The following is a 23,470-nucleotide window of genomic DNA, read 5'->3' as shown; positions in this document are numbered from 1 at the left end:
CACAACAAACTCTTAAAAGCATATTGGGATATTTAATTTCTCAGTCTGTGCGACCACTGAGTTTCCGTATTTGCCACATCATTGGTCACTATTTATTACAATTACTATTATCCTGGCACCTACTGCCCCACGTTTCCTACGAAGGGCATAGCTGGCTCTTTGAGGAGAGGGGGCACATGCCTCGACGATTGGCTCTAGGATGGGGAAGGGGTGATTGATGCTTATTAATACTTCACATTGTGGCTGTCATTATAGTAAGATACGGTTCATCCTTTCCTAAATATGTACTGATTGCCCCCCCCCTCCCCCTCTACTTAGTGGGGACCAGCCCAGGCTAACTGTCATTGTAGCTTGTGGGAGTGTTTTTCTCCTATTCCTTTTGATAGCCCAATCATTTCAATGGGCCTTCTCGATGTACTGCATACACTAGAATCCACTAAAATGCATGGACCTTCAAAACTAATGGGGAAACATCAGTTTTTACAAAACTAGACAAATACTCACTTCCAAATTGTTAAAAATCATCACAATTCATTTGTTTTAGGACTAAAATCGCTCTACTAGGTTGACCATCTGGTAAGGAATGGTTAATGAATTCAATGGGTTCTGTTCAGACTCACATGTGCAGATGGGTTGTTATTGGGCCTAAGTTATAACATGGTTGACCTTGAGAACAGGTAAATAGACATAATGGGGCAGATGTATTTAGCTTGGAGAAGTGATAAAGCAGTGATAAGTGGAAGGTGATAACGCACCAGCCAATCAACTCCTGACAATTTACATATTGGAGCACTTATCACTGCTTTATCACTTCACCAGGCTTAATACATCTGCCCCAACATTATTTAGTTATAACCATAAATGGAGCAATACTGCCCCCTGCTGCTAATAAAGTAAAGCACCATTCTATGGATGCTATATCGTTTGTAAACATTTCTGGAGAGACACCACCCCTAATCTGAAGTGGGATAAAAGGTTGTGATGTGCGACAAATCTTGGCCTCTTTGTAACTGGAGCTGATGTAGACGGAGATGTTCAGTGTCCACGTACCTCAATCCGGGGGCAGGCCCAGTCTCTGGTAGGAGTGGCCCGTCGCACAGTTACTTCCCTCCTCTTAGTAAAATCAACCAATAGAGAAAGTGATCTGTGCAGTTCCTCTGTGGCCGCAGTGAAGGGAACCTCAGGGAGAAGGGAGGAGGATGACCGGCAATTATGGTGAATTTCAGCTATATAAGGCTGCCGGAAAACGTTGCCTCTTAGCGCTGTTTCTGACTGCATGGCCTTATGGATGAGGTGCTGGACTTTGTATCAGAGAGTTCAGGGCTTCCATTGTGGTTTGTTGGATTTTTTTTTTTAAAATGACCAGAATAATCCTGGATAGCTTAAATATATGATATAGTGCAGGTATATTGATGATGAATAAGGATATAACGTACTGATTTGGTCCAGTTTATTAAAGATTATTTTCTTTATCACCTCTAATGGTATAGTTCAGTGGTAGGCAATCTTCGGCACTCAAGCTGCTGTGGAACTACAATTCCCAGCATGCACTTGCACAGTTGTAGTATGCATTAACAGCAAAACTGTGGCAAGGCATGCTGGGAAGTAATTGCAGAGAGCCACATGTTGCCTACCCCTAGATAATGTCAGAGAAATATACAACCTATTTTGTTCACAAAAATATCACATGTCAGAAGTGGGATTTGAACCCACGCCTCCATACGGAGACCAGAACACCCATATACAGGTAAGAGATCACTCTTGAGTCTGGCGCCTTAGACCGCTCGGCCATCCTGACAGCTGATGTTGTATGCACAGAATGTAATCCACAGACCTGAGTTTCTTGTTCTGGTTATAAAAGCCCTTTAGCGTTATCTGATGCTTGTTACAAACCTTTGTGTCAGTAATCAGATGTATGAATTGTAATGAAGAAATCAGTCTCCTAACTGTAGTCAGATATACTGTGTACCTGATGTTGTATATATAGAAAGGACTATCCAACAACCAGCAAAGGAAAAACGTTTCAAGCCCACCCAGGATTCCACACCAACGTTTTGGTTAACAGACAAATGTGCCAACCAATTGGATTGTGCCGCAGAGACATTGAAAATTGGAAACATTCATATCTCTAACTATGGAAAAAGCACGCACAATAAGTAACTGGTGAGCTTCTTCACAGTCCTGTGTTGATGGAACCTCCTCTCTGTCTTGGCTCTTGAAGGACACCCCTAAAATTCTTCTGAGACTCCTAGTGAAAATGGTGGACATTGAGTTCTTACTGGTTCTGGTGGCCTATTCCGTAAGGCATTCATATCACGCTTCAATGCAATGTTAATGCTGTTACACACACATCACTATGGGATGAGTATAGAGGGTAGGATGTAGGGACAGTACATATAATGGTACAATCCTGTAATACTGGTAAAAGCATACTTGCCTACTCTCTCTTGAAAATCGTGTGGCCCTCCCGGCTGGCCAGAAAAAAGGGAAAGTCTAACAAAACCCAGTTGCCCCCACCTCTTACCCCGGCGATGACGCACCCTTTGTAGCCACACCCACCGATGCGCAGCCAGATGGGGGCAGCCAAATTTGTACAGCTCACTCCCCGCCCCCCCCCCCCCCCGCCCAATCCTTTGGTTTCATCTAGAGTAAGACACTTTTTGTTATTTTTAGAACAGTTGCTTAACATTTCATGTTTGCTTGTTTTCATAGTACATAGTCTTTTATTTCCGTGTGTGTGTGTGTGTCAGTGGCGTGCGGTGAGGTCAGTGGCTAGTGAGGCACTACAGCCATAATGTCCGCCGAATCCTGCCGATGACCCCTAGCCAATGCCCGCTACTGCCTCTGAGCCGATACCAGCTGCCACCGCCAATGGCTTACAAACTCGCCCACAATCAACTGACCCAGCCCTCCACCACTAATTTCTATCTCAGTCCGATGCCGCCAATGCCCGCTGCCTGCCTGCTCATCATACTTGTGATATATTATACATTTTTATAGAAAAAAAAAATTGTGTTTGGGACTGGGGAGGGCGAGGGAGGAGGACATGAATGCAATTTTGTTGTTGTTTGTTGTTGTTTAATATTAAAAGATGATATACAATAAAATCACGAAGTTTGCAGCACAGCAAGAACAACACTGGGAGTCTGGTGCGGAAGCTGGTCTCCACTCACGGCTGGATCTGGCTGCAGTCACGGACAGGGTATAGATGATATGCGCCACTAACTCGATCAATGTTGAAGTTCGTTGCTGAAGCTGGTTACATGTAACGGCAGGTCTCTAGCATGTTTCGGGGATTCCTATCCCCTTTATCAAATGTGCTCTGCTTGGAGAGGGCTTGAATTCTTTACATAGCAGTCAACATACACGTTTCACCCTGGTAAAACATAGGCTTCCTCTGGGTTGTACTGTTGTAGTAAGACTCAGCCCATATATCGCTACAAAGTTCTGTTAGTAAATCCCAGCTGTGGTTTTGGCTGTAAGACCTGAGGAAATGAATGTTGTGTAATTATGGTTCCGTGTATTGTGTGAACATAGGTAATAGTCTGGCTTCTCACTCCCTATTTACTAGCCATTTTTAACCCATCTAATACAATAGAACCTGTCAGGCTACTGTTGTGCTTATTTTTTGAAGTAATAATAAATTCAAACATTGACAAATAATATACTAAGATAATATAATGTGACAGTGGATATAGGCTGTGTGTAATAGGTGTATTCTGTATGGTGAGTGACATACGTATTGGTGTATAGTGACATCTGCTCAGGGTAACTTCCTTGGCATTTCCAGCGTCTGTCATGTCGGGTGAGTCCTGAGATGTGTGTCCCTGATTATCTCACACTGATGTCTTCTCAGGGGTAGCAGTTCATTTACTGACGGACACAATACAGACGGTAATCCTGACAGCCATTGACCGACAGTCAAAATACTGACATTTGAAGTGCCGGCATGCCAAAATGCCGACATGCGTTTTTAAGGACTTTTTGCAGAAAAACATATTTGTTCATACTTTACCATCCTAGTGGACCTGGAGGGGGGATATAAAAGCGAGGGGACACGGTACACCTCGTGCCCATGTCGACCTATGTCAGCATTGACACTTAAAAAACAGATGAACTCATGTTGGTATTTTGACATGTTGGCATTTCAAATGACGGTATTCTGACTATGTCGACATTTTGAACATGTCGGCACAATGATTGTTGGTATTTTAACCATGTCAGTATGTTGACTGTAGGTCAATGGCTGTCGGGATTATGACAGTTGGTATTGTATCTGTCGGTAAATCATACTGAACCCTTCCTCAATGCCCCATTACACCCAGGTGGCTTTCCTGACCTCGTTCCTGCCTCACAGTGTGAGAGTTCAGGCTCTGCAGAGGGGAATTAGCTCAAATGGTAGAGCGCTCGCTTAGCATGTGAGAGGTAGCGGGATCGATGCCCGCATTCTCCAGAAAGTTTTTAATTTTTTATTATTTTTTTATTAAACCCATCACATTATTTATTGGAAATTTCCTGAATTATATCACTGAGGATAATAAGCCTGACTGCATTAGTTTATTGCTAAAAAGTTGCTTGTGGTTCTGGAACCCATGAGCAGGCTACTACATTGCCCCAGTGAGCCCCGGCCTCGCCTGTTATTTATTCTCTGTTCTGGTAAAACATTGCAGTGAATTAGCAGCAGATATCACTGGTCCTCAGTCCTGGCTGACACTAGCTGCAGCCCCGTGTGCAGTCAGTAACCTCTCATGTGCCCTCAGGAGATCACTGGTCCTCAGTCCTGGCTGCCACTAGCAGCAGCCCCGTGTGCAGTCAGTAACCTCTCATGTGCCCTCAGGAGATCACTGGTCCTCAGTCCTGGCTGACACTAGCTGCAGCCCCGTGTGCAGTCAGTAACCTCTCATGTACCCTCAGGAGATCACTGGTCCTCAGTCCTGGCTGACACTAGCTGCAGCCCCGTGTGCAGTCAGTAACCTCTCATGTGCCCTCAGGAGATCACTGGTCCTCAGTCCTGGCTGACACTAGCTGCAGCCCTGTGTGCAGTCAGTAACCTCTCTTGTGTCCTCAGGAGATCACTGGTCCTCAGTCCTGGCTGACACTAGCTGCAGCCCCGTGTACAGTCCGTAACCTCTCATGTGCCCTCAGGAGATCACTGGTCCTCAGTCCAGGCTGACACTATCTGCAGCCCCGTGTGCAGTCAGTAACCTCTCATGTGCCCTCAGGAGATCACTGGTCCTCAGTCCTGGCTGACACTAGCTGCAGCCCCGTGTGCAGTCAGTAACCTCTCATGTGCCCTCAGGAGATCACTGGTCCTCAGTCCTGGCTGCCACTAGCTGCAGCCCCGTATGCAGTCAGTAACCTCTCATGTGCCCTCAGGAGATCACTGGACCTCAGTCCTGGCTGACACTAGCTGCAGCCCCGTGTGCAGAGTCAGTAACCTCTCATGTGTCCTCAGGAGATCACTGGTCATCAGACCTGGCTGACACTAGCTGCAGCCCCGTGTGCAGTCAGTAACCTCTCATGTGCCCTCAGGAGATCACTGGTCCTCAGTCCTGGCTGACACTAGCTGCAGCCCCGTGTGCAGTCAGTAACCTCTCATTTGCCCTCAGGAGATCACTGGTCCTCAGTCCAGGCTGACACTAGCTGCAGCCCTGTGTACAGTCAGTAACCTCTCATGTGCCCTCAGGAGATCACTGGTCCTCAGTCCTGGCTGCCACTAGCTGCAGCCCCGTGTGCAGTCAGTAACTTCTCATGTGCCCTCATGAGATCACTGGTCCTCAGTCCTGGCTGACACTAGCTGCAGTCCCGTGTGCAGTCAGGAACCTCTCATGTGCCCTCAGGAGATCACTGGTCCTCAGTCCTGGCTGCCACTAGCTGCAGCCCCGTATGCAGTCAGTAACCTCTCATGTGCCCTCAGGAGATCACTGGACCTCAGTCCTGGCTGACACTAGCTGCAGCCCCGTGTGCAGAGTCAGTAACCTCTCATGTGTCCTCAGGAGATCACTGGTCATCAGACCTGGCTGACACTAGCTGCAGCCCCGTGTGCAGTCAGTAACCTCTCATGTGCCCTCAGGAGATCACTGGTCCTCAGTCCTGGCTGACACTAGCTGCAGCCCCGTGTGCAGTCAGTAACCTCTCATTTGCCCTCAGGAGATCACTGGTCCTCAGTCCAGGCTGACACTAGCTGCAGCCCTGTGTACAGTCAGTAACCTCTCATGTGCCCTCAGGAGATCACTGGTCCTCAGTCCTGGCTGACACTAGCTGCAGCCCCGTGTGCAGAGTCAGTAACCAGACGTCATGTGCATTGAGGTGTCAGCTGTCTGGTAAATGTGATCAGATATACTGTACATGTGTATAATATTATATATTACAGGACAGTCTTGCAGTGAGAGACGGAGAAAAACATTGACGTCCCTGGGTGGGCTTGAACCACCAACCTTTCGGTTAACAGCCGAACACGCTAACCGATTGCGCCACAGAGACCTATGAGGATGGCTCAGATTTTATACCTAGCAGAGGAAGATCGCTGTACAAGCAGCCTATACACTGTTACAGAGGTAATAGTAATACACAGCTGTAGTTTTGGCCATAAGACCATTAGAAATGATCGCTGTATAATTATACTATGCTTCCCTTAGTGCAGTTACAGGCGTCCATTTCTACATTTCCCTCCAGCAGTTCAGGGATTGAATCTGCACCATACTTGCCTACCTGACCCTCTCCATGAGGGAGAAAATGCTCTGTTCCTGGACTTTCCTGGTAATGTATGATTGCCATCACCTGTGGTGAGCTAGGTAATTGATAAGAAAGGTGTTTCACCACAGGTGATGGCAATCATACATTACCAGGAAAGTCCAGGAACAGAGCATTTTCTCCCTCATGGAGAGGGGCAGGTAGGCAAGTATGATCTGGACCTCTATGAACCATATTTGAGACATTCCTGTGGTCATGAAGAGGTTCCGGATCTCCCCCTAAGCGCCTGACGTCATGACATTGCACAGTGCGGGAAGGACTGCTGGCGCGAGATACGGCCATTAGGTCGACAGTCATTAGGTCGGCCACTATTGGTCGACATGCATTAGGCAGTGGCGTGCGGTGAGGTCAGTGGCTGGTGAGGCACTACAGCCATAATGTCCTCCGAATCCTGCCGATGACCCCTACCGCCGCAGAGCCAATGCCCACTACTGCCCCTGTGCCGATGCCTGCTGCCACCGCCAATGACTTACAAACTCGCCCACCATCAACTGACCCAGCCCTCCGTCACTAATTTGCATCTCAGTCCGATGCCACCAATGCCCGGTACCTGCCTGCTCATCATACTTGTGATATATTGTACATTTTTATAGAAAATAAATAAATAAATTAGTGTTTGGGACTGGGAGGAGGACATGAATGCAATTTTGTTGTCCAGGGCTTCCATTAGTCAAATTACGTCGCATAGTAGCGCCACTTACACAAATTACGCCAGGCAGAGCTCCCTTTTACACATTACAGCAGGTAGAGCCCGTGGCGGAACTAGCGAGCGGTGGGCCCATGTGCGACAAAATGCTTTGGACCCCCTACCCCATTCCATCCAAGTTTATGTAAAACAGGAGCAGTGCGCGCTGCAGGCATGCGCAAAATATATAGGGGCGTGGCTTAGTGGGGAAGGGGTGTGGCCACAAAATTATACCAATTCATATAACGGTGCATAGTAGTCTCTATTATTCAAATTACGCCGCACAGTAGCACCACTACACCAGGTAGAGCCCCTTTTACACATTACGGCACACAACGTCCACCTTTTTACACATTACGGCAGACAGCGTCCCCTTTTTACACATTACGGCAGACAGTCCCCCTTTTTACACATTACGGCAGACAACGTCCACCTTTTTACACATTACGGCAGACAGTGTCCCCTTTTTACACATTACAGCAGACAGTGTCCCCTTTTTACACATTACGGCAGACAACGTCCCCCTTTTTACACATTACGGCAGACAACGTCCCCCTTTTTACACATTATGGCAGACAGCGTCTGCCTTTTTAGACATTACGGCAGACAGCGTCCCCTTTTTAGACATTACGGCAGACTGCGTCCCCTTTTTTGACATTACGACAGACTGCGTCCCCTTTTTAGACATTACGGCAGACTGCGTCCCCTTTGTACACATTACGACAGACAGTGTCCCCTTTTTTTACACATTACAGCACACAGCCCCCCTTTTTTGTACACATTACGACAGGTAGAGCACTTTACACACACCCCTCCCCCCACTCTACCCTTAAGCTGTGGTGTAGTGTAGGTGCAGTGCAGTGTAGTGCAGTGCAGTACAGTACAGTGTAGTGTACTGCAGTGTAGGTGTAGTGCAGTGCAGTGCAGTACAGTGTAGTGTAGTGCAGTGTAGTACAGTACAGTGTAGTGTAGTGTAGGTGCAGTACAGTGTGGTGTAGTGTAGTGTAGTGTAGGTGCAGTGTAGTGTAGGTGCAGTGTAGGTGTAGTGTAGTGTAGGTGTAGTGTAGGTGTAGTGTAGTACAGTGTAGTGTAGTGTAGTGCGGTGTAGTGTAGGTGCAGTGTAGTACAGTGTAGTGTAGTACAGTGTAGTGTGGTGTAGTGTAGTACAGTGTAGTGTAGTGTAGTGCAGTGTAGGTGTAGTGTAGGTGTAGTGTAGTGTCAGCCACTTACATGATTTCTTCTTCTGGCTGCAGGCTCCTGACGCGGCGCTCCCTTGGTCTGTACATTGCACTGCAGGCCAAGGGGAGGGGAGGGGGAGGGGGGGGATGATAAGCAGCACCAGGTGAGAGGGGGGTAGATTAGAGGCACCAGCGGTGGTTGGGGGGGAGAGATGAGCGGCAGCTGCACTGATGGTGAGTGGGGGGGGGGGGGAAAGAGCAGCACCAGCGGGGAGGGGGGTGAGATGATCATCACTGGCGCGGGGGGGCGGGCGGGAGGGGGGGGGGTAGATGAGAAGCACCAGCGGGGAGGGAGGGGGGAGAGATGATCAGCACTGGCGCGGGGGGGGGAGGGGGGTAGATGAGAAGCACCAGCAGGGAGGGGGGGGGGAGAGATGATCAGCACTGGTGCGGGGGGGGGGGGGGGAGAGGGGGGTAGATGAGAAGCACCAGCGGGGAGGGAGGGAGGAGAGATGATCAACACTGGCGGGGGGGGGAGGGGGGGGCGGTAGATGACAGGCACCAGCGTTGGTTGGGGGACCCGGGGGAGAGATGAGCGGCAGCTGCTGCACTGATGGTGAGTGGGGGAGGAGGGGGGGGGAAGATGAGCAGCACTAGCGGGGAGGGAGGGGGGAGAGATGATCAGCACTGGCGCGGGGGGGGGGGATTGGGGGGGGAGGGGGGTAGATGAGGAGCACCAGCGATGGTTGGGGGGGCAGCACTGACGGTGAGCGGCCCGGGGGAGATGATCAGCACCAGGGGTAGGGGCGGTGTTGAGCGGCGCCGGCGGTGTGTGGGGGATTAGCGGCGCAGAGCTCTACGCCGCCTAGTCAAGAGGAGAGGTTGTCAGCACCAGGTGACGGGGGTCGGGGGTGATGAGCGGCGGTGTGCGGGTGATGCGGGTCTGGCCAGACGAACGGAAGCTGCAGGGACTCAGGTCAGGAGTAGCCCTGCCCATGATCTCATAGTGCCCAATCATATCTGCAGCAGTGACAGGGGCGTGCTTTCATATGGGCAGAAAGCACACCCCTGTCACTGAGGCACTCACACTGGTGCCGCTTATCCTGGTTTTTGTAATGGGCTTTTACAGCCCTGTCCTTGGCCCCGCCCCCTGCCCGCCCCCCGCATCCGACCCTTTACCATAATACACAGGAGGCACCGCTCTCGGTGCCTCTAAAAAAAATGTAACCAGTTTTAAAGTGTAGAAATGATTAAAATAATATAAAGCATATACTTAGGACACAGAATATGTGTCATAAGTATATTCTTTATATTATTGTAATCATTAATGATAGGGGAGAATGACAGGGGAGGCACTGCCTCCCCTGCCTGCACGTCCCTGGCATTAGGTCAACATGGTCACTAGGTCGACATGGTCACTAGGTCGACATGTACTAGGTCGACATGGAAAAGGTCGACATGAGTTATTCAGTTTTTCTTTTTTACATTTTTTTTTTTACTTTTTCATACTTTATGATCCACGTGGACTATGATTGGGAATAGTAACCTGTGCCAAGCACAGCGGTAGCGGAGCGAGGCACCTTGCCCGATACATGGCGAGTGAAGCGAGCCATGCGAGGGGACAAGGTGCACTAATTGGGGTTCCCGGTCACTTTACAAAGAAAATGACACCAAAAAAAGTAGAAAAACTCTCATGTTGACCTTTTTTTTATGTCGACCTAGTACATGTCGACCTTGTGACCATGTTGATCGAATGCATGTCAGCCAATAGTGGTCGACCTAATGACCCATATCCACTGGCACAGGGAAGCGCAGCACTGCCTGAACCATCCTGAGGATCCTCCACGTGGCTGCACAGACTGCAGTGCACCTGGCTGGAGCACCTGAAGTCCGCTCTGGGTGGCACTGCTGCAGTGATACTAGCTGTGGGGCAGCAATGGTGCCGCCTCCATAGCCCTTTGCTCTATGTGACGGCTTCGCTCCCACACCCCTAGTTACAGCCCTACAACGCTGCCTCACCAATCCACTCCCTTGGAGATAAATCTTACAACCACTGCCACATCTTGCCCATCAGTGGCTTTTCACCCCTCTTCTCAATGACTAATATGAGGTGGCAGAAAGCTCTGACCCTGAGGCTTCTTGAGTCCCAATTTGAATTCCAATAGGAATCTGGAAGTGGACTAAATGGAATACGTTTATTTTGCCAGTTGTCGTGATCCCGGCATTCAGAATATCGTCTCCGTAATCCTGGCAGGTGGCAATGTCAGCAGCCAGAATACCGGCGCAACAAGACTATTCTCACTAGTGGGAAGAGAACCTGTGGTGAGAGCAGATTTCAGATCCCCCCCGCCCTCCCCCATGGTAGTCAACCTATGGTGGATACTCCCATACAAGGCAACCTATGAGGGTACAAAGGAGGAGGAGCTTTAACTGCTGCTGGTACATTTTTAAAGTACCCAAGCTACTGCCACCGCACTATACCCCAGTGTTCCAGTTCCCCCCATTGGATACAGAGAAAAGGTTATTATAACCCAAATACAAAAATACCATTTATTTATTTATTGGACAAAAGTTTGTATTTTATTATATATCAAAATATTGGAAAAAGGAAAAGATACAATGTAATTAAATTGCTAAATTTCTTTCATTGTGTGAATATTGGTGTCATAAGGATCCCATCTGACTGTGTGGCCTAATGGATAAGGCGTCTGACTTCGAATCATGGTCGTTTTTACATTTATGTTGTTTTTTTTTCCTATTTGAGAGAAAAAAAAGTTTTAAGAATATGGTTAGATTTCAGAATAATTCCTGGAAAATACATGGAGCAGGCCTTGGAGGTTCATCATGAAATGTCCGCAAAGACAAAAGACAGCAAAGCGGCACAGGAAGTGTAACCTGTAAGGCTAGCTAAGCATTTAGGAGAAAATGTTACCTACGTTGTGGGTATGGTGCCATGTTAGATCCCACAAGTGCATTGGTGTTGGATGTGGATGTAACAGGATAAGTAATACACACAAGGGCTTTAGTAGACATTTGTGGGCACCACACCAGAATTTTATGGGATCCCAAAAGTGTCTTGGAATTGACACCATCCCACCAGTCCCTTGTTACATAGATTGTGACTGGTTCACAATATGACAGGGTCAGATCTCCCCCTTACAGTGTGCCTGTCCTAGCCTGGCACTGTTTCCCACTTTAGCTGAGAGACACCACACTTCTTGTCCACTTGTTTTAGTTGGGACCAGCCCAGACTGACTAGCCTTGGGGCTAGTAAAGATCTGTTTGTGTAGGGTACACTTTTCTTTTCTAATTATTCATTTACTCCACCATTACTTTCAATAATGCATTCATTTTAATGGTCTCTCTGAATGTGGCACATTGAAATGCATGAACCATTAAACTGCAGGGGAAAATCAGCCATTTTCAGAAAAAGTCTACTGTTTTAATACCCAGTGCCAGAGTTGGTTGGTTTAAACTAGAGATGTGCACCGGACATTTTTCGGGTTTTGTGTTTTGGTTTTGGATTCGGTTCCGCGGCCGTGTTTTGGATTCGGACGCGTTTTGGCAAAACCTCCCTGAAAATTTTTTGTCGGATTCGGGTTGGTTTTGGATTCGGGTGTTTTTTTTACAAAAAACCCTCAAAAACAGCTTAATTCATAGAATTTGGGGGTCATTTTGATCCCATAGTATTATTAACCTCAATTACCATAATTTCCACTCATTTCCAGTCTATTCTGAACACCTCACAATATTATTTTTAGTCCTAAAATTTGCACCGAGGTCGCTGGATGGCTAAGCTAAGCGACCCAAGTGGCCGACACAAACACCTGGCCCATCTAGGAGTGGCACTGCAGTGTCAGACAGGATGGCAGATTTAAAAAATAGTCCCCAAACAGCACATGATGCAAAGAAAAAAAGAGGTGCACCGAGGTCGCTGGATGGCTAAGCTAAGCGACCCAAGTGGCCGACACAAACACCTGGCCCATCTAGGAGTGGTACTGCAGTGTCAGACAGGATGGCACTTCAAAAAAATAGTCCCCAAACAGCACATGATGCAAAGAAAAAAAGAGGCGCAATGAGGTAGCTGTGTGACTAAGCTAAGCGACCCAAGTGGCCGACACAAACACCTGGCCCATCTAGGAGTGGCACTGCAGTGTCAGACAGAATGGCACTTCAAAAAAATAGTCCCCAAACAGCACATGATGCAAAGAAAAAAAGAGGCGCAATGAGGTAGCTGTGTGACTAAGCTAAGCGACCCAAGTGGCCGACACAAACACCTGGCCCACCTAGGAGTGGCACTGCAGTTTTCTAGCAAGAGGATGAGTGCTTCCATCCGCATGTGAAGCTGAACCACTAGTCATGAACATAGGCCAGGGCCTCAGACGTTCCTTGCCACTCTGTGTCGTAAATGGCATATTCGCAAGTTTACGCTTCTCCTCAGACGCTTTTAATTTTGATTTTTGGGTCATTTTACTGAACTGTTGTTTTTTGGATTTTACATGCTCTCTACTATGACATTGGGCATCGGCCTTGGCAGACGACGTTGATGGCATTTCATCGTCTCGGCCATGACTAGTGGCAGCAGCTTCAGCACGAGGTGGAAGTGAATCTTGATCTTTCCCTATTTTACCCTCCACATTTTTGCTCTCCATTTTTTAATGTGTGGAATTATATGCCAGTATCAATAGCAATGGCCTACTACTATATATACTGCGCACAACTGAAATGCACCACAGGTATGGATGGATAGTATACTTGACGACACAGAGGTAGGTAGAGCAGTGGCCTACTGTACCGTACTGCTATATATTATATACTGGTGGTCAGCAAACTGTGCAAAACTGAAATGCACCACAGGTATGGATGGATAGTATACTTGACGACACAGAGGAAGGTAGAGCAGTGGCCTACTGTACTGTACTGCTATATATTATATACTGGTGGTCAGCAAAATTATGCACTGTACTCCTACTATATACTACAATGCAGCACAGATATGGAGTGTTTTTCAGGCAGAGAACGTATAATACTGGTGGTCACTGGTCAGCAAAACTCTGCACTGTACTCCTCCTATATAATACTGGTGGTCCCCAGTCCCCACAATAAAGCAGTGTGAGCACAGATATATGCAGCACACTGAGCACAGATATGGAGCGTTTTTCAGGCAGAGAACGTATAATACTGGTGGTCATTGGTCAGCAGAACTCTGCACTGTACTCCTCCTATATAATACTGGTGGTCCCCAGTCCCCACAATAAAGCAGTGTGAGCACAGATATATGCAGCACACTGAGCACAGATATGGAGCGTTTTTCAGGCAGAGAACGTATAATACTGGTGGTTACTGGTCATCAAAACTCTGCACTGTACTCCCCCTATATAATACTGGTGGTCCCCAGTCCCCACAATAAAGCAGTGTGAGCACAGATATATGCAGCACACTGAGCACAGATATGGAGCGTTTTTCAGGCAGAGAACGTATAATACTGGTGGTCATTGGTCAGCAAAACTCTGCACTGTACTCCTCCTATATAATACTGGTGGCCCCCAGTCCCCACAATAAAGCAGTGTGAGCACAGATATATGCAGCACACTGAGCACAGATATGGAGCATTTTTCAGGCAAAGAACGTATAATACTGGTGGTCACTGGTCAGCAAAACTCTGCACTGTACTCCTCCTATATAATACTGCTGGTCCCCAGTCCCCACAATAAAGCTGTGTGAGCACAGATATATGCAGCACACTGAGCACAGATATGGAGCATTTTTCAGGCAGAGAACGTATAATACTGGTGGTCACTGGTCAGCAAAACTCTGCACTGTACTCCTCCTATATAATACTGCTGGTCCCCAGTCCCCACAATACAGCAGTGTGAGCACAGATATATGCAGCACACTGAGCACAGATATGGAGCGTTTTTCAGGCAAAGAACGTATAATACTGGTGGTCACTGGTCAGCAAAACTCTGCACTGTACTCCTCCTATATAATATTATACTGGTGGTCCCCAGTCTCCATAATAAAGCAGTGTGAGCACAGATATATGCAGCACACTGAGCACAGATATGGAGCGTTTTTCAGGCAAAGAACGTATAATACTGGTGGTCACTGGTCAGCAAAACTCTGCACTGTACTCCTCGTATATAATACTGCTGGTCCCCAGAACCCACAATAAAGCAGTGAGCACAGATATTTGCAGCCACCTGAATAAAACTGAGAGGACGCCAGCCACGTCCTCTCACTATCATTTCCAATGCACGAGTGAAAAATGGCGGCGACGCACGGCTCCTTATATAGAATCCGAATCTCGTGAGAATCCGACTGCGGGATGATGACGTTCGGGCGCGCTCGGGTTAACCGAGCAAGGCGGGAAGATTCGAATCTGCCTCGGAACCGTGTAAAATGGGTGAAGTTCGGGGGGGTTCGGATTCCGAGGAACCGAACCCGCTCATCACTAGTTTAAACCACCTTAGTTTTAACCAAATGGTTCGTTTTTTTAAACCACTCTTTTTTTACATTTTTTTATTATGTTGAGACAACAGGCACTGCGCGTTGACTTCTTATAAAAAGCATAAGGGACTCTCCCTGGTATTATTCCACATTTTTGTTGCTTGTGGTCTGCATTTGAGTGAGCTTAAGCAATGCAGTAAATTTGCACACTCAACAGTGATATAGGGAGGATGGGAGGGTGAACCAGATCAGAGAGGTACTAAATATGTCTAGCATCAGCTACGACTCCACAAACTCCTCCTCTAACATTCCTATAGGACAGGAGAAGACCACAACTAACATTCTTAATCTTAAAGGGTAAACAACTCCAACACATTAAAGAAACAATACAGATAGATACACCTCATGGTTTAATTTCATTCATGTTTATTTAAATTAAAAACCTGCAGTCCTACTGAAATGTATCCGAGTGCACTTTGTATGTTTTTAACATGTAAAATATATCTGCATACTGTATATACAGATGTAAAATAAGTCATATTAAAACTTAACGTTAGAAAGCATTAAAACATGTTTAATCAAGGTTTGTAATACATAGCAATGCTTCACATTATTAATATAATAAGCAGGATTAATTCCCCCCCCCAGTAAAACACTAAATAAAAAAAAACAAAACCAGAAATGTAAATTAACCCCCCCCCCTCCCCCCCAACTACTTTCACAGTGATTTATTCCCCCTCTAGGCCCATGTTTATCAAGGCTTGGAGAGTGATAACTTGCACGGTAATAAAGTACCAACCAATCAGCTCCTGTTGTTTTTCAAACACACCCTGTAACATGGCAGTTAGGAGCGGATTGGCTGCTACTTTATCTCTCTCCAAGGCTTTATAAATCTGGGCCCTAGTGTGTGCACAAAGGGGTATAGTGGGTATTCACGGTGCCAGCAAGGGAGCCCCACCTTACCTTATTTTTCAAATGTAATGAACAGCTGAGGCCAATGAACTGGGGAACGGGGGAAGGGAAGAGAATTTCTGGTTTAATCTGATGAGAGTACAAGTAATATACTGTTGGTAAATATATGCTTCCTGCATTTGCTTGTCAGAAGTGGCGTGTGAATCCATGCCATACTTGCCTACCTGACCCTCTCCATGAGGGAGAAAATGCTCTGTTCCTGGACTTTCCTGGTAATGTATGATTGCCATCACCTGTGGTGAGCTGGGTAATTGATAAGAAAGGTGTTTCACCACAGGTGATGGCAATCATACATTACCAGGAAAGTCCAGGAACAGAGCATTTTCTCCCTCATGGAGAGGGTCAGGTAGGCAAGTATGTAAGAGACCATTCTTGAGGCTGGCGCCTTAGACCATACGGACATCCTCACGTCTTCTGTTTATAGTTCCTCTGAATGTTTCTTGCACTTTACGCTTTACAATTCCACAACAGACTCTTAAAAGCATATTGGGATATTCAATTTCTCACTATGTGCGACCACAGAGTTTCCATATTTGCCACATCATTGGTCACTATTTATTACAATTACTATTATCCTGGCACCTACTGCCCCACGCTTCCTACGAAGGGCATAGCTGGCTCTTTGAGGAGAGGGGGCACATGCCTCAATGATTGGCTCTAGGATGGGGAAGGGGTGATTGATGCTTATTAATACTTCACATTGTGGCTGTCATTATAGTAAGATTCGGTTCATCCTTTCCTAAATTTGTACTGATTGCCCCCCCTTCTACTTAGTGGGGACGAGCCTAGGCTAACTGGCATTGTAGCTTGTGGGAGTGTTTTTCTCCTATTCCTTTTGATAGCCCAATCATTTCAATGGGCCTTCTCGTTGTACTGCATACACTAGAATCCACTAAAATGCATGGACCTTCAAAATGAATGGGGAAACATCAGTTTTTACAAAACTAGACAAATACTCACTTCCAAATTGTTAAAAATCATCACAATTCATTTGTTTTAGGACTAAAATCATTCTACTAGGTTGACCATCTGGTAAGGAATGGTTTATGAATTCAATGGGTTCTGTTCAGACTCACATTTGCAGATGGGTTGTTATTGGGCATAAGTTATAACATGGTTGACCTTGAGAACAGGTAAAATGACATAATGGGGCAGATGTATTTAGCTTGGAGAAGTGATAAAGCAGTGATAAGTGGAAGGTGATAACGCTCCAGCCAATCAACTCCTGTCAATTTACATATTGGAGCTGATTGGCTGGTGCGTTATGACCTTGCACTTATCACTGCTTTATCACTTCTCCAGGCTTAATACATCTGTTCCAACATTATTTATTTATAACTATAAATGGAGCAATACTGCCCCCTGCTGCTAATAAAGTAAAGCACCATTCTATGGATGCTATATAGTTTGTAAACATTTCTGGAGAGACACCACCCCTAATCTGAAGTGGGATAAAAGGTTGTGATGTGCGACAAATCTTGGCCTCTTTGTAACTGGAGCTGATGTAGACGGAGATGTTCAGTGTCCACGTACTTCAATCCGGGAGCAGGCCCAGTCTCTGGTAGGAGTGGCCTGAGGACAGTAACTCCCCTCCTCTTAGTAATATCACCCAATAGAGAAAGTGATCTGTGCGGTTCCTCTGGGGCCACAGTGAAGGGAACCTCAGGGAGAAGGGAGGAGGATGACCGGCAATTATGGTGAATTTCAGCTATATAAAGCTGCTGGAAAACGTTGCCTCTTAGCGCTGCTTCTGACTGCATGGCCTTATGGATGAGGTGCTGGACTTTGTATCAGAGAGTTCAGGGCTTCCATTCTGGTTTGTTGGATTTAAAAAAAAAAAATGACCAGAATAATCCTGGATAGCTTAAATATATGATATAGTGCAGGTATATTGATGATGAATAAGGATATAACGTACTGATTTGGACCAGTTTATTAAAGATTATTTTCTTTATCACCTCTAATGGTATAGTTCAGTGGTAGGCAATCTGGGGCACTCCAGCTGCTGTGGAACTACAATTCCCAGCATGCACTTGCACAGTTGTAGTAGGCATTAACAGCAAAACTGTGGCAAGGCATGCTGGGAAGTAATTGCAGAGGGCCACATGTTGCCTACCCCTAGATAATGTCAGAGAAATATACAACCTATTTTGTTCACAAAAATATCACATGTCAGAAGTGGGATTTGAACCCACGCCTCCATTCGGAGACCAGAACACCCATATACAGGTAAGAGATCACTCTTGAGTCTGGCGCCTTAGACCGCTCGGCCATCCTGACAGCTGATGTTGTGTATACAGAATGTAATCCACAGACCTGAGTTTCTTGTTCTGGTTATAAAAGCCCTTTAGCGTTATCTGATGCTTGTTACAAACCTTTGTGTCAGTAATCAGATGTATGAATTGTAATGAAGAAATCAGTCTCCTAACTGTAGTCAGATATACTGTGTACCTGATGTTGTATATATAGAAAGGACCATCCACCAACCAGCAAAGGAAAAACGTTTCAAGCCCACCCAGGATTCCACACCAATGTTTTGGTTAACAGACAAATGTGCCAACCAATTGGATTGTGCCGCAGAGACATTGAAAATTGGAAACATTCATATCTCTAACTAGGGAAAAAGCACGCACAATAAGCAACTGGTGAGCTTCTTCACAGTCCTGTGTTGATGGAACCTCCTCTCTGTCTTGGCTCTTGAAGGACACCCCTAAAATTCTTCTGAGACTCCTAGTGAAAATGGTGGACATTGAGTTCTTACTGGTTCTGGTGGCCTATTCCATAAGGCATTCATATCTCGCTTCAATGCAATGTTAATGCTGTTACACACACATCACTACGGGATGAGTATAGCGGGTAGGATGTAGGGACAGTACATATAATGGTACAATCCTGTAATACTGGTAAAAGCATACTTGCCTACTCTCTCTTGAAAATCGTGTGGCCCTCCCGGCTGGCCGGAAAAAAGGGAAAGTCTAACAGAACCCAGTTGCCCCCACCTCTTACCCCGGCGATGACGCACCCGTTGTAGTCACACCCACGATGCACAGCCAGATGGGGGCAGCCAAATTTGTACAGCTCACTCCCCCCCCCCCCCCCCCCCAATCCTTTGGTTTCATCTAGAGTAAGACACTTTTTGTTATTTTTAGAACAGTTTCTTAACATTTCATGTTTGCTTGTTGTCATAGTACACAGTCTTTTATTTCCACGTGTGTGTGTGTGTGTGTGTGTGTGTGTGTGTATATATATATATATATCTTTTATAGCTGTGAATAGGATTCCTGAGATAGCACTAAGGGAAATGCGTATATAGACTCATTCTTATTCAAATTAAGAACTGTTCTTAACACATCCCAAAGGTTACTGTCACAGCAATTGCATTATTTTATATATTGACGAATTATATATGGTAAATACGAATACTATAAAATCCTTCATACCCACGGCAAAAAGCTGGTTGGGACTCAGAGATTCACAAACTCTTGACTACACCGCTCACGACCCCTGATGAAGTCCCGTGTGGACGAAACGCGTTGGGTATTCGCGCAATTGTGAAGTTGAACGTACTTCTGAACACATTGGTAGAAATAACTATCACTTATGTCAATAGACAATTAGTTTGTATTCTCCATCTATTGTATAAAGTCAATTACATGTTTTATTGGATTTTTATGTATTGTTATAACATTCAATGTTAACTTTTAAAATAAATGTATTTCAAAGTGAACTCTGATGTGATCTAGCTCCCAAGAGAAACCTTTTTCTTCTATATATATATCTTTATTTATTTATTTATTGTTTGGTGTTGCTGTTCCCTTTAATTACATTTTGAAGGGTTAGTGTTTTTTGTAACTTGTATTTGCATCAACATGTGTGTTAAAGTTCTTCTTTCATTTGCATAGTTTTGTTCTTTGCACTGTTCATTGTATTCTAATGACCATTTGACCCTAGTGTGGGTGACCGCCTGAGAATTAGGACACATTGTGCCGTCCAGTCAGGGGCATAGCGAGGGTGGCGCAAGTGGAGTTCATGCTCCAGGCGCCTGTCTCTGGCAAGGGCGCTGCCTCCACCGTCCTGCCAGTAGCAGCTCGGCGGCTTCTCTGCGGGAGGGATGGATGCTCCCCCCTGGTGACCCCAGCACAATAAAGTTTTTTGTGGCACAGTGCGACGTCATGATGTCCGTGCGCTGTGTCTGAAGATCAGGAGGAGCCACCGCTGCTGCGACGAGGAAATCAGCAGTGATCCGAGACGAAGGCAGGACAGGTAACTAGAGACACACAGCGGGGGGCGGACTGAGACACAGGGGGGGGCAGCCGTGCTGAGACACAGGGGGGAGGCAGTCATGGGGAGATACCCCTTTAATTTAATCCTACGTGCACACTTGGGGGTGGGGCGCCATAGCATGCACATGCTCTGGGCACTGTGGCTACAAGCTACACCTCTGCGTCCAGTGTCAAAAATTATTGAGAATTGCAGTAAGTCTAGTAAAGGGCAAATATAGCTCCTTGTACTGGGGTGACAATTGTAGCTTAGTAAATGAATGCAGAGCTACAATGCCTTTCTTCAGGCAACAAGAAGCGGGGACAGGGTGTGTTGGGACCACCTGCTTTGATTGGCAGGAGGGCAAATCTTTATATTGTTCCTATAGATGTGAACCAAGCACCCATGTTGATCAGTGGTCCTGCTCCACCAGGTAACTGTCCCTCTAATAGAGTAACAATGTATAATGCAAGTGCACACTCTGCAACATGACCCCTAAATTAAGGGGTGGGCCCTCAAGTAGTGGGGCCCATCCGGAATGTTCTCCGTACACATGTGGGCCAGTCTGACCCTGCCCCATGTTGGAGTGTGCCTGAAAAGAGCAGGCTGTCTCTGACCGCGTGGCCTAATGGATAAGGCGTCTGACTTCGGATCAGAAGATTGAGGGTTCGAGTCCCTTCGTGGTCATTTAACTTTTCAAAAATAAATTACCACAATAATCTTAGATAGTCCAAAGCAGGGCTGGCCAAACCGGTCCTCGAGATCTACCAACAGTTCATGTTCTCCAGTCCTCCTGGAGATCTGTAGAATTGTCAGTTAGGAATGAATGCAGCACATCTTAATTAGTAATGACTACACCTGTGCACCAGCTAGGTGTTCTGGAAAATGTGAACTGTTGGTAGATCTTGAGGACTGGTTTGGCCAGCTCTGGTCCAAAGCATGCTGCAATGCCATATTATAAACATTGATTAGAGAAAGTTTGGACCAAAAGTCATTTAATTTGGTCAGTTTATTGAAATTGTACAAAAAAAGGGAAAAAAAGAGATTAACTTCTTATTTTGGCCCCCCCCCCCGTGGAATATCTCATGGAAGGTATGTAAAAATAATGGCAGACAGACGTATGACTTGTGACTTCCAAGGGTACATTCTACCTAGCTCTTTTTAAAGCCTAAATAGATGTGCGGAAGCGGGATTTAAAGGGGCAATCATATTAATTATAGAACCAGGAGTGATTGTATTTAACATTAATGCATGCACTTGCACAGTTGTAGTAGGCATTAACAGCAAAACTGTGGCAAGGCATGCTGGGAAGTAATTGCAGAGGGCCACATGTTGCCTACCCCTAGATAATGTCAGAGAAATATACAACCAATTTTGTTCACAAAAATATCACATGTCAGAAGTGGGATTTGAACCCACGCCTCCATTCGGAGACCAGAACACCCATATACAGGTAAGAGATTACTCTTGAGTCTGGCGCCTTAGACCGCTCGGCCATCCTGACAGCTACTGAGAGAATCTGTACTTTGCCCTTAGAGTCATACCTACAGCATTCAATTGAAGTTGCTTCAGAATTCTATGTGCAAGTGGGATCTGCATTATGTGTCTTGATTACCGCCCTGAAGGTATGAATGTTCCTCCTCTTGTGAATGGATTTATGTCCATTTTAAAGTTTTCTCCCTCAGTTGAAAATGTAGATCTATTTGGCCCTCTTGCATACATGCCAACTCTCCCAGAGTGTCCAGGAGGGCCCAGAATTTTGGGGGAGCTGGCCAGTCTCCCAGTTCCACCCACTTCCCAGCCAAAGTGGATGGCTATGAGGTTGGATGATGTGATTCAGTTTGAATTGCATCAACCTAGCTCCTCCTCCTGCTGTAAAATACAGCAAATCCTGGTTTAAAACAGCAGTGGGATTGTAAGCTTGTGAGCAGGGCCTTCCTACCTCTATGTCCGTCTGTTTTTGCCCAGATTTGTTCTATTACTGTTGTTCTAATTGTAAAGCGCAATGGAATATGCTGCGCTATATAAGAAACTGTTCATGAATAATAAATAAATGTATCCCCGCAGACTGCTGTAAAATACAGCAAATTGTGGCCACGATTATGTAAATTTGGAACCATGTCCCCCATTGGGCTCTTCTGGAAGGGGCTTTTAATAAAGTTTGCACTTAATCCCTCTAGTCGAGGGTGGTTTGTAAATGTCGTGGGCCTGTGTGCAGTAGTATTTGCCTTCCTCCCTCCTCTCATAAGTTAAAAAGTGAGCAGGGGCAAAAGCAGGATTTGCAAGGGGGGCAGTAAATTGCATCATTAGGCCCCACCCCCTCATTGCATAAAGTTATGAGGTGGAGGAGCTCCATTAAGTGATCAATCAGGGTGGTTTCTAGGCACTGTGAACACCCCCTTCTGTGCACCACTGGTGAGAGTTCTAGCTCCTAAGTGACCTGTGCAAGCTGCACGCTTCCTTTCATATATGTTCCCCATGCTTGCCAACTCTCCTGTAATGTCCAGGAGAGTCATGAATATTGTGGATTTTAACAGTGGGGCTAGATCCACAATGGCATTGCCACACCCCCTTGCACATGCCCCCCTACCCTCAGGACTTTTCCATAGAGAACTTTTAAAAAGTTAGCAAGCGTGATGCTGGCTGAAGGGTCTATTTCCTGGCTAAGGGAACGGTTGTGAGCTGCCAGGAGTGATCCCTGCTGTAGGGTATGGTGATCAGTGATCCTTTGTGATTGTGGAACTACTGCTCCCAGCAACATCTGAAATGTAATCTATTGTTGCTGTAATTAAGAACTGTGCTGGTGGAGTGAGGAGACTGTATATAAGAGAAAATAAACACTTGCTGCAGTATTGTGCTGGAGTGGTATGTTGTTGAAGCATGCTGGAAGCTGTTACCATTTATGCTTGAAGAGCATGGAATTGGAAATGTGAAGCCGCCATGAAGACCCATGTGCTGGTTTAAGGGGTAAATCTGAGACAGCGATTTTTAAAGCTTCGGCAGTTTTGTCTTCTGGTATGTAAAGGGGCAATTACCTTTAATACAAAAACTGGCATTTTTAATATTCTTGCTCCTTTAAATCCAGCAGATAAAACCACTGAAGATTTAGCAGATTAGAAGTGTGCTGCATTGTAAATTTACCGCTAAGAGTTGTATAAACAAATGTTGTGTA

At 46.1% G+C, this 23,470-nt stretch overlaps 5 non-coding genes across 5 annotated transcripts; 1 reads left to right on the top strand and 4 right to left on the bottom strand.

The window, feature by feature from the left end:
- Window positions 1-1,688: 1,688 nt before the first annotated feature.
- TRNAL-CAA (transfer RNA leucine (anticodon CAA)) lies at window positions 1,689-1,798 on the bottom strand. Its single transcript has 2 exons — window positions 1,761-1,798; window positions 1,689-1,734 (listed from the first exon to the last, which is right to left on the bottom strand). It is a non-coding gene; the product is annotated as a tRNA-Leu (tRNA).
- Window positions 1,799-6,409: 4,611 nt separating this feature from the next.
- TRNAN-GUU (transfer RNA asparagine (anticodon GUU)) lies at window positions 6,410-6,483 on the bottom strand. The gene has a single exon. It is a non-coding gene; the product is annotated as a tRNA-Asn (tRNA).
- An 11,725-nt stretch (window positions 6,484-18,208) lies between these two features.
- Window positions 18,209-18,318, bottom strand: TRNAL-CAA (transfer RNA leucine (anticodon CAA)). Its single transcript has 2 exons — window positions 18,281-18,318; window positions 18,209-18,254 (listed from the first exon to the last, which is right to left on the bottom strand). It is a non-coding gene; the product is annotated as a tRNA-Leu (tRNA).
- A 2,594-nt stretch (window positions 18,319-20,912) lies between these two features.
- TRNAR-UCG (transfer RNA arginine (anticodon UCG)) lies at window positions 20,913-20,985 on the top strand. The gene has a single exon. It is a non-coding gene; the product is annotated as a tRNA-Arg (tRNA).
- Window positions 20,986-21,692: 707 nt separating this feature from the next.
- Window positions 21,693-21,802, bottom strand: TRNAL-CAA (transfer RNA leucine (anticodon CAA)). Its single transcript has 2 exons — window positions 21,765-21,802; window positions 21,693-21,738 (listed from the first exon to the last, which is right to left on the bottom strand). It is a non-coding gene; the product is annotated as a tRNA-Leu (tRNA).
- Window positions 21,803-23,470: the final 1,668 nt, after the last annotated feature.

The sequence above is a fragment of the Pseudophryne corroboree genome, chromosome 8 (assembly GCF_028390025.1).
Source record: "Pseudophryne corroboree isolate aPseCor3 chromosome 8, aPseCor3.hap2, whole genome shotgun sequence".
NCBI classification, from domain to species: domain Eukaryota; kingdom Metazoa; phylum Chordata; class Amphibia; order Anura; family Myobatrachidae; genus Pseudophryne; species Pseudophryne corroboree.
The sequence above is the reverse complement of the archived record's forward strand: the minus strand, read 5'-3'. Positions and strand labels throughout refer to the sequence as shown.